This window comes from Neopsephotus bourkii, unplaced genomic scaffold, assembly GCF_033783945.1.
Source record: "Neopsephotus bourkii isolate Nb327-2 ecotype Australia unplaced genomic scaffold, CSIRO-AGI_Nbou_v1 NB_196, whole genome shotgun sequence".
Taxonomy (NCBI): Eukaryota; Metazoa; Chordata; class Aves; order Psittaciformes; family Psittacidae; genus Neopsephotus; species Neopsephotus bourkii.
In genome coordinates, this window is record NW_026900709.1 from 9,919,543 (window position 1) to 9,933,631 (window position 14,089).

A 14,089-nucleotide genomic window follows, 5' to 3' on the forward strand; every position below is an offset into this window, starting at 1 on the left:
CCTTCCCACAATGGAAACCAACCAACCAAAAAAACCAAAACAAATCAACCCAGAAAAAGAGGGAAAAGTTAAAAGGAATAAAATTCTTTTTTTTTTTTAACATGATCTTCAATGCATCCCATTAATCTCTCCTCTTGAGGTTCTCCAATTTATTCTCATGCATCACTAGACATTATTAACTCTTATCTTTTGTATGGAACAACTTTCAATGTTCTTCAAGTCTAGAGAAATATACATTCTGATCACTGCTAATATTTGTTTTTTCTTACTGCTCTAAATGAATCTGACATATATGTTTAATACATAAGTTTCCATGGAAGAACAGGAGCACATCATATAGTCATTATTTTTTTCTCATTACTACCCGAATTTCTTTGCACATCACTTTCATTAGAAAGATAGAAAAGAAAAACAGACAATTATTGCTCATGTCAAGGTAGTACCAAAAATGTCTTGAGCACTTCATAAAAGCATTAGGAATCAAAGGCATAGCTGAAAAGACCATGAGATGGAATTATCACTTCTGAAATTCCTTCAAATTCTGAGATACATTGACAGGAATAAAATCGAGCACAAGAATGGGAGAGTTTCTCAAAAGTAGTTCCCTAACAGAGGAAATCAGTTACAAAAAAAACAACGGCCAAAAAAAAAAAAATAATCCTTGTCTCTTAATGCACACCTGGTTACCTCTAGACTCTCTTCCATGAGGGCAATGCATACTATTTTCTATCATCACACTAAACACTAACTCCTGCACACGGATACTCTTGGTTCTTCCTATTTTTGAAATACTAATGAATCAACATTCAGCTGCACTGACAAAAAAAAACAGTGCAAAAATACTCAAAAGTAACATTCATTTGCCATAGAAGGAACTCTCAATTTCCAAAACTACAAATAATTTCAGCTGAAATTACACTACATTAAATTTCCTCCGCTTGTGCACAAAACATGATCTAATACAAGAACAGAAATGCCTTCAAGCACTTTGCAGAGAAAAAATACCAGAATAGTCCTAGAATATTCTCATCATTGAAAAGCCATATGTTCTCCATCCATCACTGATTTCCAAAACATATTATAGACAGAAAACAACTCCTAATATGTATTAATTTTTATACATAAACAGATTAAACCAGAAGAGACCACTGTGATCATCTAACATAGAAAGGACCAAGGGAATTTTCCAGCTTAGCTCCTGTTTGAAATAAAGCATGTAACCTAGCAAACCATCCAACACCAATGCAAAAGCATCCAGCAGTGTGAACCACAAATTCTAGTAAGTTCTTGCAAAAATTTATTTTCCACCATGTCGATGAGGCCCTCAGTGATATGGTTTAGTGGTGGACTTGGCAGTACTGGGGTAATGGTTGGACTTGATGATCCTAAAGGTCTTTTTCAACCTACCTGATTCGATGATTCTGTGATTAAGAATGTGCATGCCATTTCTCCTTTAAATGTGTCTAAACTTAAATCTTAGTCAAGTGCCCTTGTTAAACCTTTACCTACCACATGGAAGAGCATTCTTCTAATGCAAAATTTGCTAGGGCACAATAGCTGCATTTAGCATTCATTCAAGACTTTAGGCATCTAACGTCATTTTTCACAGCTTTCTTAAAGATTTTTGTAAGTTTGATAAAGTTTGGGGAAGAATTTGATTACGTAATTGTCAAATATTTTCTAGTCAGATGCACAGAAATGTCTGTATCTAAATACATCTAAATAAATCTAAATTACCTAAGTAATAAAGAGGAGGGCTAAAAGGCTGCTGCAACAGAATCATAAGGTATCTTCCCTTGTTCCCTCAGCAATGCACTTGCTTATACTTCTAGACTCCAGCATGCTGCTTAATCACATTGCACTCGGAGACATGATGTGCTTCAATGGTATACTAGTAGAGGTATGCTTGAGTAATTAATTATTCCAGTAGCAGATGAATTTCAGTGGCTTATATACCCCACACTGCATTCTTCCACTGGGTTTATGCAAAACTGGTGTAAGCTTTGCATGGGCACTGGTTCCTGAAAGATAGGCTCCTTGCAAGGCTGTGTCAGATTCACGAATTAAAACAAAAAACCTGAGGGATGAATGAGAGATCGAATTATTTATATATTTAAAAAAAATTACAAAAGTCTTTGGTCACAATTAACACCTGTATATCTGTAACTTAGCAATTCAGTAAACATGCCAGCTGGCAAGCAGCACTCTCCATGATTTCTTTGTGTGCTGAGAAACAACCACCCTTCCCTTCCTAACATGAAACACTGCTATTCTCTTTGAACATAATATACAGAAATTCTATTTACACTTCCCCATAATTAGGGGCAGGACACTTACATTTAGTATCTTTTGGTGTCTTATAGAAAATATCAAGGTTAGTAATGCCCAACTGAGAATCCTGTTTCATTTCTCTAGAAGTGACTAGCCTTTTAACACTTTAATGAGTGATGATCACTATTGTGTGATTAGCACCACTTGCAAGACGTGAGATTAGTTTTCCTCTACTTGACACACAATAAACCACATGTGCACACAACATATTCCAGCAAAGAGTAAGACTGAGAGACTTGGAGCTATGCAATCTGGAAATAGGATGTATCCAGCTCAATCAACTGAAAAATGTGTTAATTTTACACAGGCCAGAGGAGGACTGTACTGTGCTAGCAAACAACATTCACACCTACCAAACTCACTAGGTGCTTGCTAGCTATTTGATTCTTAATAACATCTCCGTCCTCCAAGTGCCTATGAATAACCTGTGATAACCAGCTGAGAAGACTAGTACGGATAACAGAGCAACAGAAACACAAATCCCTAACAAGCCACTGTATATTATTAACATCTTAACTTTTTAGTGCAAATTCATTTTTCCCTACTGTTTGTGATCTTGCATCACCTCAGCTTCCCGCAATTACTCTGCCCCCTGCAGAGCTATCCCTGTCGAAGCTCAGCCTCTCTGCCCCCACTGTTATATTTTTCATTCCTCCTCTCCCTCATCCTGCAAGCACAAAGTTCTCACTACCTCCCTACAGACCAAGTTGCTCCATTATATTTCATGACTGTGCCAAGTCCCCTTTTCCCCTTCCTCTGTTCGTGCTCCTCTCATAAATTGAACACAATCATGGTCCTTTGAATAGATCTTCCCTTCTGTCACCCAAGTTCTATACGTGACCCACTTTGTTACACAGCACAGCCTAGAAGGCCAGCTCACAGCAACAAATTCTGTAAGAACTATTTAAAACATATTCCGTATTTGCAAAAACCTGGACTTCATGGGAGAAACCATGGCTGCAAATTCCAGTTATAAGAAAAAAATAAACAAATGAAGAGAACCTACAATTAGAATTAAAAGATCTGAATATCTGCACCCTGCCACTTGGCAATACATAGGCCTTTCTCTCTCTAGAGCTGAGATATGAGAAAATTTTTCTTCAGCTTGATCTGTACAAAACCTAAGTGGCACAAGCAGCAAAAGAGGTCTTATTTAAACAATACCTGTGGTACCCTCTCATTTTCTCACAACCTATCTGTAACTTTCTTTACAAAACAATTTGTAATTAAGGGTTAAAGGTATGCCAGCAGCAACACCAGCACTTACACAGTGAAGGCTGAAACTTTGATTTAGCAGTCTACTAACCCAACAAAAAAATAAAATCCTTTCTTTTTTTTTAAGGAAACATTATAATTTCAAAAATTCAATGGATTATACACAAAATCAAACTTTCCAAATCATACTATATTTACAAGGTGCTTACGTATTTTTCATCATAAATACATTCATAAGAACAAGGAAAAAAAAAGTTAAAAGCCCTCTGCTTATTTAAAGTGAATTTAAAACTTTTTTTAAATAGGCAACACATATACATATAAATAATATGGTCATATTAATTTATTTATTATTTATTTATACATATAAATTTATACATTTAAATAATAGACAATATATACCTCAATATATGATATACATTACATCATATATAATGATCTATTGCTCTTCTGTGACTGCTGCAGTTTCACATTTTACATTTGTAGAAGTAGACATCATTAGACAGGCACTTTCTCAGAGTAACAGTGAGGTAGACTAAATACAAAACACGCAGCAAGCTTTGTCACGTATCACAGAACATGGAGGTGAAAAATTGAAGTTTATTTTAAAGTAAGATGGAAGAAAAGGCAAATGGCTATTATAAGGGAGGAAAAACTCTCCTCCTTTTCCTGAGCAAGCATAAGTGCCCCAAGTTGTTTAGATGCTAGCCAAGTAGGAGCAGCCAAACATGAGGTTCAGTTGTGAAAGCAACACTTAAGCATTTTGCTGTCCAATATGCGTTAACGTCAAAGCAAATAGCAAACGGCACAACTGAAAAGAACAGCCAAAAGGCAAACCCAGGATCTGGCCTGTGCTGGCCAAAGGCAGTGACTCAGCTATGGTGACATCACAGAGTACAAGATGGATGCAAATCCTGTAGTCGACAGAATTGCTACTCTAGTGCTGAAAACTGATGACGCTAACAAATATAGCTGAAAGAGGGCTCTTCTGCAGTCTTGACCATTTCCTTGCTGGACAGCTGGACAGGATGAATCATCAACTTGGATGAGTAGGCATCAAGTGGAATGGCTTAACTGTGGGCCACTCAGTCCTTCATTCTACACAAATAATTAATGTTTTGACTATTGGATAAGGCAGATCATGAGGGCCAGGCATGAGGGATCTTGTGTGGGCCAGGTGTGAGGAGTGCTCATGATGTGCAGTTATGATGGGCAGTCATGAGGGGAACTTGCAAGTGGAGTCTGTGAGGGGAGTTCATGAGGGGTGCTCATGAGGAGCAGGTGTGAGGGTAGCTGGTGAGGGGCAGTTGTGAGGAGCAGTCATGAGGGGATCTCATGAGGGGCACTTGTGAGGGGAGTTTGTGAGGGGCAGTCATGAGGAGAACTCAAGAGCTCATGAGGGGCACTTGTGAGTGGCAGTCAAGAGGGGAGCCTGTGAGAGGCACTCATGAGGGGCAGTTGTGACAGGAGAGGAGGGATGGTCATGAAGGTTGAGGGGAGATCATGAGAGGAGAACAGCGGCAGCTGTGGGCCATGAGGGGTGACCTTGAGGGGAGATGAGGGGTAGCTGTGAGCAGCAGCGGTGGCAACTATACAGAGTAGGCCACCATGAGGGGTAGGTGAGAGGTGACTCTGAGTGGAGATCATGAGAGGCAGCCATGAGGGGAGATCAGTTTGCCCTTACTGACATGGTTTAGCGGTGGGCTTGGCAGTCCTGGGGTTACGGTAGGACTCAATGATCTTGGAGGTCTTCTCCAACCTAGTTGATTCTATGATTCTATGATTCATAAGCATCAAGTGATGGCTTTTCATGAATAATAACCCTGCTTGATGCATAAAGAAAATGCACAGTTTCTTTCTCCAATACATTCAGTTAAAAGTAACATCAGTTAAGGATTAATTTAGATTTGATAATAATAAAAAACCTCAGGTCATCTAAAATAACATCTTGCCCTCTGATGCTTATGAACATCTATGAAATATCAGAAAGCCTTGACTGTTCAGCTTCTTCTGTATTTCCTGTTTTAGAAGACAGTTAATGTTATATCATATGCATGGGCGGGTCTAAAAAGCCACACAATATGCCAGTGAACTACATGAGTTTTGTTACTAACTCAGAAAATGTAATCTTTCATGAACATAAGGTAACATAAGACTGACCAAGAGTAACTAAATACAGTGCATGCCTAAATCTGTTGCCATTTCAGCTCATGGAAAGATCAATAGTGCAGTAACAAGCTTGAAAAAGAAAACAAAAGTGAGTTGTAATTGTTAGAATCATAGAATAGTTAGGGTTGGAAAGGACCTTAAGATCATCACGTTCCAACCCCCCCCTCCCGCCATGGGCAGGAACACCTCACTCTAAACCATGCCACCCAAGGCTTCGTCCAACCTGGCCTTGAACACCACCAGGGATGGAGCATTCACAACCTCCCTGGGCAACCCATTCCAGTGCCTCACCACCCTTACAGTAAAGAACTTCTTCCTTATATCCAATCTAAACTTCCCCTGTTTAAGTTTTAACCCATTACCCCTTGTCCTGTCACTAATGAACAGTCCCTCCCCAGCATCCCTATAGCCTCCCTTCAGATACTAGAAGGCTGCTATGAGGTCTCCACGCAGCCTTCTCTTCTCCAGGCTGAACAGCCCCACCTCTCTCAGACTATTTTCATACCGGAGGTGCTCCTTGTGCTACCACAGTAATAAAAAAAGATCATTTTTTTGGACTGTTGCAATGGCAGTACTATAATCTCTTATAAAAAAAATGGGAATAGTGCTGGAATGTTAGTTATATATTACAAATTACAGAAATTGCCACTGTAAGGATTATGGCTAATTTCTCATGATAAAGTTTTTACATCTACACCTTAGAGGGGAAAAAAAAAAGGCACTAAAAATACTTTCAAAATCTTGGAATATTTCATTGAAATTAAAAGCTGAAATTAAATATTTATTTACTGCTCTTCATTTGTTTGACTTATTAATTATTAACTTAATAGTCTCCTCATCTGTACAGGAGCCATCCAGAAGACCAAGCGAGGAAACCAGCGTTTTATTGAAAGTGTTTTCCTCAGACAATCACACTGTCTTGAACAGAATAAAAGAGGGACTCTTCCACTCCCACATTCGGGTTGACATCATCACTCGCTGATAGGGTGCAAGTATTGGCACTGTTTCAGCTCTGTGTGTAAATTCCCATATGTCCTTTTGCTATATTTGGCCCATAACACAATTTTCTGCCAACCATTTCATTACTAAGTCATTTTACAATAGTTGAAATAGAAATCAACATAACAATTTCTTTGAATTCAATGAAATCTAATTAAAATACTGACTATTCTCCATCTATGCATAAGTAGGACAAAAACCAAACAGGGAGCTGTCCCAAGTCTCTTACAGTTCACTCCTCCTGAGGGTGGAGTCTCGAAATCCCAAGGGACTACAGGATTAAATAACAGTATCAGATGTTAGTAGGGATGATCACTTGTTTAGGTTCTCCCTGCCTCTGATGGCTGTGCTGCACCTGTGTTTTCTTCACGATATCAGACAAGTTAGAATGAGGGTTCATATGATACATCCCCTTTTCTTAACAGGACAGTAATTCTAAGGGGTGATTAGGACTTTTTAACTCTTATTAATTATACTTTGTCAACACTAAGGAATCAAGATTAGCAACGTAACTTTTCTATATGAGTAGCCTTCTGAACTTGGCCCACAAACATGCCATGTAAATGAAAGGAAGTTCACTTCCAAGATGTAATTCAGAAGAACCTGTTTTTAAAATTTAACTTAGTGAGTCATTTACAAAAAACTGAGTTTGAAATCCATAGCCAACTAAGATATCTCACCTTTGTTTCAAAGCAAAGAAGCAAAACTATCCAATCTAAATTTAGTAAGCAGCAAATAACCATAAATTAGACCTCTGCATTAAGAACAGTGAGCATCTGCAAACCAAGCTGTATCTGCAGATCCAACAAAGTCAGTATGACTTTGCAGTATTTTAACCTTCTTTAATAATTGCTGCGATTTGGGGCAGTATACTCAAGAAGAGAATGGTTGTTTCTTTTGTGATGGGATTGTAATGAAGAGATACACTGTGAAGTATTTCACAGGTATAAAGCTTTTAAATACTGGAAAAAGCACTGAAGATAATCATTGAATTAGCATGTACCTACTCTCAAGTCATGTGAATGAAATGGTTGCTGCACTATATACACAGGACAGTTTGTGCAACCGGTACTCAAAGATGTGGCTGTAAAAGTGCCAAGCACTCTCAGCAGCACTCAAGCACCAAACAGGTTGCAAACCATAAGAAGCTTTTACAATCCAAAATGTTAACAGGACAATACAAGGCAGCAGCTTTGCACTCAAGTCCACAGACTCCTAGCAAAAATGTGAAGCATTTTCAATCTGTGTATGTCCTTCCCCCGTGTTTATCCAGTGCTGATACACACCAGGTTTCAAAATGACCAGTTACATCACTGATATGTGTGTTTCCACTGCCTGAATAAAATCCCACTAGCTATCTTCTCAAGTACACAAAGAAGCTCTGTATCACACATAAGTATAATTTGAGTCCTCCATCTTCATTACCAACAAAACACTTTTTATTCTCCCTCCAGTTTCCTCTGCTTGTTCTTCTGCTGGTACCTCTGCCACAATCATCCCATAAATTTTCACAGCTGATAGCACAAGAGCATTGTACTCCATATCCATCCCTAGTTTTCTGGAGTATGCCCTGGTCTATGGTTGTTTCATTTCCCTCCAGTATATAGCTAGTCTCTGCTGAAAGGCTACATATACGACAGCTGAACCAACATACACAAATATATATATGTTGTGCTACAGGAGTTACTACTTATATTGCAATGGTTATATTAATATATATCACAGGCCTCAACCAGAAAAAAAAGGCTCTTTAAGTATGACCAACTAAAGGTTAAGAATCTGCTCAACTAGTATGTTCCAAAAATAAAAGTGACTGGTGACTCCAAACATCTCAGAGATTATTCATTCTTAACTGGCAAGCCCTCTGTAGGAACCTTCTACCTCAAAAGTGGCATCTACAGATTTTCATAAACACAGTCCCAATGCGTTTTACTTCAAGCAGTACAGAGGAGATTTGTGGAATGTAAACTGTAGATAGATCCGTTAAATCTGTCATGATCTTTTAAATAATTGTATCACATTTCAGATGGGTATTTCCCTGACATACCATATACTATAAATTAGGGGTGATAGTGCTAATTGACCATTCCTAAATACAGTCTGCCTGATGCAGCGCAGGGAGGTAAAAACCGAGTGTACATCAGAGCTATCTCCACAATGCAGTGCTGAAGTAAAAAAGATTTGGTCAAATGTCTGGGAAATCATAGCTGGATATGAGGCTTTGCCATGGCCTAAAAAGGTATTTTTAAAACTAGTTTTGTCTCTTTTTAAGTGTTATGCTTTACACTAATAAACCATTAACAGATTGTGTTTGTCAACATAATCTGTAAAAAAAATGTTTTTTCTCACACTCCACAATAAAAAGCTGCCCTGTTAGAAATGCTGCTCTTGGCACAAGGTGTTAAGCTGAGTTCTGCCCCCACGCCTCCAGAGAATGGCTCAGCAGAAGCTAGCTCCCAAACCGTTTTTTAAAAAGAGGTCAAGCCTGCTTTCCCAGACCATGTTTTCAAAGACAGGTTTAAATAAAAATCCTGTCTCATTATTTATAATGTTTTTTTCTAACCCATCATAATGAATCCAAAAAGGAAGCTATACAAAACCAAAGAGCTTTTATATTAATTAACAAAGTAATTATATGTTGTGGGTTTTTTTGCTTAAACAAGGTATTTCACTCTACAGTGGTAACCCTGAGGAACCTGTGGTAGCCAAGTGCCAATACCACAGTATTTGCCATACACTGTATTAATCCACATGCCAAAAATATCAAAGGCTAAAGATGTTTCAGAGACCACAGGAATATTCATTTTACCTGCTAATGGTGTCAGCTTCTTCAATCACATCCATTAGATTTAGAGAGAACCTAATGTACGAAGAAATGGAACAGCAAGGATTTAGAGAGGTGCAATAACTATTGAAGAGCATGTGAACAATAACGAACTGATGCACAAAAAGGGATCTGAGGGAAGTTTTCAGTAGTCAGAAACATTTTGCAGCAGTGAAATTTACAGCATATGCAGAACTTTGAATCTAGTACCATGAAGGACAGTTAACACATGAGCAATGGTAATTCATGATCAAAGCCAGCAATACCCATAGGATCCACACTGTGCTGAGGCCTTCTTTACAGCCTCAGCATAGCAAAAGTGAATGGCAGATCGTGTTCTTGAGACACTAGTTCTAACAGAACTGGCTCCTTCCCACATCAAGGGGGAAGCAAATAAAACATAGAGCAGCAGCAAACAGAAATAAAAGCTCCTAGAATTAACAGGGCTCTGCTCCTTAGAATACGATTATTTTCTTTTGTCCTTCTAAAATAGGATAATGATGCCTTCAGCTTGTCAGAGGACAAAATTCCAAATAATAAAAGCATTTTCCAGCAACTGTTATAAGGTTAAGACTGCAATATCCACAACAGCAGGATGATTTGGCATAGAAGATAGTAAGAGAAGGATGCATTATAAGCTACCCTTGCATTGTCTTTAAAATTTGATTCAGCCAAATGCAACGATTAACCCAGCCTATCATTTAAATGTAGAAGTTGTGCAAGAAAGCAGAAGTGAGAGAAACATCAAGTAAAATACTCCAAGTTAACTTTTTACTATGTATATCTAGCAATTATTCAGCAATTTCCCTTGACTTTAAGCAAAACCAAATAGCCAGTATACAATGTAGAAGTGCAATATTGCTTTATTTTATTAAAATATTTGCATGTTTTCTCAACCCCTTTATGAAATTATGTGTCTGCCCATCACATATACATATCTTCCTCTCTCCAAATCTGCCTCCTGTTGCTCCTATTGATCAAGGGCTTCAAAAAAACTAGAGCTGGCACTTCAGTACATCCCTTTTTCAAAGAGAAAAAGCACTAGTTTGTGAATAGCTTGTGACTACTTGCAAGACCAAGTTAACAACGAACATAGAACATAACTAAGAACACAAGGGACTCAACAGTGGCACTGATGTTCAGGTTTTTCTATAAAGCCTCTGGACAGGATAACAAACAAGGAACAAGGCCTTGTTCTGCCACTACTGCATCAGACCAAAAGGACTTCACTTTTGTATGCTCTATGCATCCAAGCAAAAGGGTTGTCACCGACATTTCTGTTGCCTTCCTCTTCCCCTACCACCACCTTTAAATATTTGTATGGCAATCATCACCTCATTATCCTGATTGAAATACACTGAGAGCTAACATTTCAAAGTATTTAGCACAAGAAAAAACTGTCATGTATTACACTTCATTAAGTCAACTACTGCTGGTTATGCAAGAAGAACTATTTCAGTAATATTTAATTAAATCATTCTATTACTAGATTGACAGTAGCTTCCATTACTTTGAAATAGCTTTTCAAGCAAGGTTTTCTTCATGATTTCATCCACTGGACAAGTAAAAGTATACAAAATGGAGATGCTAGGGAATTTCATAGCCAGATTTTCATCATTCTGTATTTTTATTCTGTCCTGGCTGTCACTCTCATTTCAAAGCCTGCTTTCTTTATAGATATTTTTTTTCTTTGCCTGAGCCAGAAATGACTCAGCACCGAACTTATGATGAAATGTTCCAACAATGGTACATTCGTCAACTGGAATAGAACCAAAGTCTTGAGGCACCCTTTCCTTGAAGCATCTTCCAACTATAAATACACTATCTGTTCCAGATAAGCATAAATTGAAACTACTACTCTTTCCTGTAAAGCCTCTGATCATGACCCTACTACATAAAATAAAGGAAGGGGTGAAAAACAGACTGCCTACATTGGATGTTCTAGTCCCACCCCAGCAGCTTTTACTTTTTGCTACATAGTGTTAGGAAAAGATTTTTACTTAGAAATCAAAAGGAAAACATCACCTCAACTAATGTCTTGTAAAAGTCTGACACAAAAAGAAGCTCCAATATAAAATCAGTTATCTAGATATCTCTGTACAATTTGGAAACTGAAAATAATGCAAGAATGACTGCAATAAAACTCCAGTTCCTTATGTTGTTCTGAACACAGTTCACCCTGAGAAACATGATTCACAATTTTTCAACCAGATCTATTATTCTTTTACATGAAGAAGGTCAGTTATAAATGGAATTTTCCATCTATTCATCACTTCAACTCTTTTTTTCATCTAACAATTGTGTATGTTGTACAACATATTCATAATCCTTAACAGTAGATTTACCCATCATAAAGACCTGCTTGAACAAGGCTGACAGCAGAAGTGATATTTAAAATGCCTGTTAGTGATCATCAGTGAGACTAGTCTCCCCGTTTTCCAAGTGCCTGGAAGCTGTGAAGTGCAACTCCCACTTCCAGTTTGAATGAGTTTCATGAATTCAGGAGTTCAAAGCAGCATGCTAGAAAGTAAAGGACAGAGGAAAGTAGTCAGCAGGCCAGGACTCATCTTCAGAGAAACAAAAATTCCAAGGCAATTACATTTCTCTTTGTTGATATAATTACTAAACATGGGAAGCTATTAAAATGTAAAATCAAACTGATACTCTACAGTTTACAAACAGGTCAGAAATAAATACTAACTACAACTTGCAGTATTTTCCCTACAGACCTGTATCTAATTGTATTTTAAGAGTGGAAAAATGTTGAGTTGGCTCTCTTTGAACTGTTGTTTCACCTTAACAGGGGTAGTGTTTTGTGGATCTGCAAATATCCAAACGGCACTTACCTGGCACCTAGAGAAAACGGTATATTGCCATGCCAGGAAAAAAAAAATAAAACAAATAAATAAAAATATGTGCATATATATATATATATATCCTTTTCGATATTTTTAAATGTTTCTAAAGAAAAGTGAAATAAAAGCAGAAATTGGAAAATCAGAACAATGTGGGATGTTTTATAGAAGTTTCTATATTTGTATGTTTGAGTGTGCTTCCCAAAAAATGCAAGATTCATCATTCCATTTGTTAAAGGAATCTTAGTAATTTCCTATCCAGCTAAGATGGCACACCCATGTCAAACACCAGAGCTGCAATCCAAAACTCAAGAACAGTCAGAGCGCACTGGGTCACATTTTAAAAGCAGATTGACAGCAACTAAATTTCACTCTTCACTAACACCAGTTAGTGCTCTACTATACCCAAAAAGGCATGGGTGTTACCAATGCAATCAATAACAGCTTTCTTATCACAAAAGCTACTAGGACTACTGGCACTCTGTCTTGCATGAAAGACCCTGGAGAGAAGCCAGACCTAAGGAACGCCAAGTTTGCATTATCCTCTCTCCTGAAACCAGTCAAGATAGAAGAGCATTCATGACTCACTGCCTAACCTCCACACTGCAGATACCAGAAATATTCTGCAGTGTCCTAAACTCTAGAGTCAAGCAGAAAACCCAGGATTTTTAGTCACAGTGACACTAACTATTCTAATTTGAAATATTTATTTATCCTGAAATAAGACTGTTTTAGACTTTGACTGTTTATCTGATAGGCTGAAGGCTACACGAGCCAGCTATTACAGAAATACTTTTGCTGTGATATACCACAACAAAATACTTGAGACTTTAATTCTGTAACATAAAAACCTGCATCCTTATTGCGATTATTTAATAAATGCTTTAAAACAGATGTGTTGACAAAACTTTAAATAAAGGGAAAAACTCCACCACACACATACACTGACAGACTTTCTGAACTATAACCAAAAGTTGCGATGTGCATGGGGCTATTGGAACAGCATTGCTCTCCAGGAATAAACTAGCAACATCAGAAATGCCAGCACTCCTGAAAACCTGCAAGGGTTACCTGACCATTACTACATAAATACCATTTCTGTCATCACAGAACTTCAGGATAGTAAGTATATTTCACACATGAGAAAAAGAAGCTGAGAGAAATCCTGGGTGCTTTGCATTCTTCAGAGAAAGACAACTCTAGTATATTTTGGTGTACAAGATCACCTTGTAAAACTTTCAAAAAAATGAATTAAATAAGTAAGAACAAAAAAATAAGCATTAGTATAGCCAGTTCAAAGATACTACACATGGATGTATTTGTCACCAAAAAAGGGTCACTGAAATCAACACTGTCATTCACCAGGTCTCATTTCTTACTCAAAGGGATACACGGAAAAGACACAAATCCTTTTCTTACTGTGATCTATTATACAAAGGAACAGGTCTGTTCCTAAGGAACGTTATCACATAAAAAGCAAACCCACCAAAGGAGAAAATAGGGCCATTAATTACTTGTTCACTGGAAGAAGCTGACATACTTTGGAAGATTGACGGTGCTGCAAAGTCACAGATGCTGCTTGCATTGCCTTTCTTGAACCAGAAGAGCCACTATTAGAGCCAGGACAAACAGAGCACACAATGTCCAAATACATCATCTTTATACCTGCAATGCTGCGAAGCAAGTCTTTGAAGCC

General features: G+C 37.8%; 1 protein-coding gene across 7 annotated transcripts in view; it reads right to left on the reverse strand.

Moving 5' to 3' along the window:
- OSBPL6 (oxysterol binding protein like 6) overlaps positions 1–14,089 on the reverse strand; it is a 95,444-nt gene that overhangs the window by 60,750 nt on the left and 20,605 nt on the right. For 6 of the 7 annotated variants that reach the window (XM_061379511.1, XM_061379498.1, XM_061379521.1 and 3 more), the window contains exon 2: positions 9,524–9,574. The exons of the other annotated variant lie outside the window; for it this stretch is intronic. The gene's annotated coding sequence lies outside the window, so the exon portion shown is untranslated. The remainder of the gene's footprint in view (positions 1–9,523; positions 9,575–14,089) is intronic. 7 annotated transcript variants of the gene reach the window in all.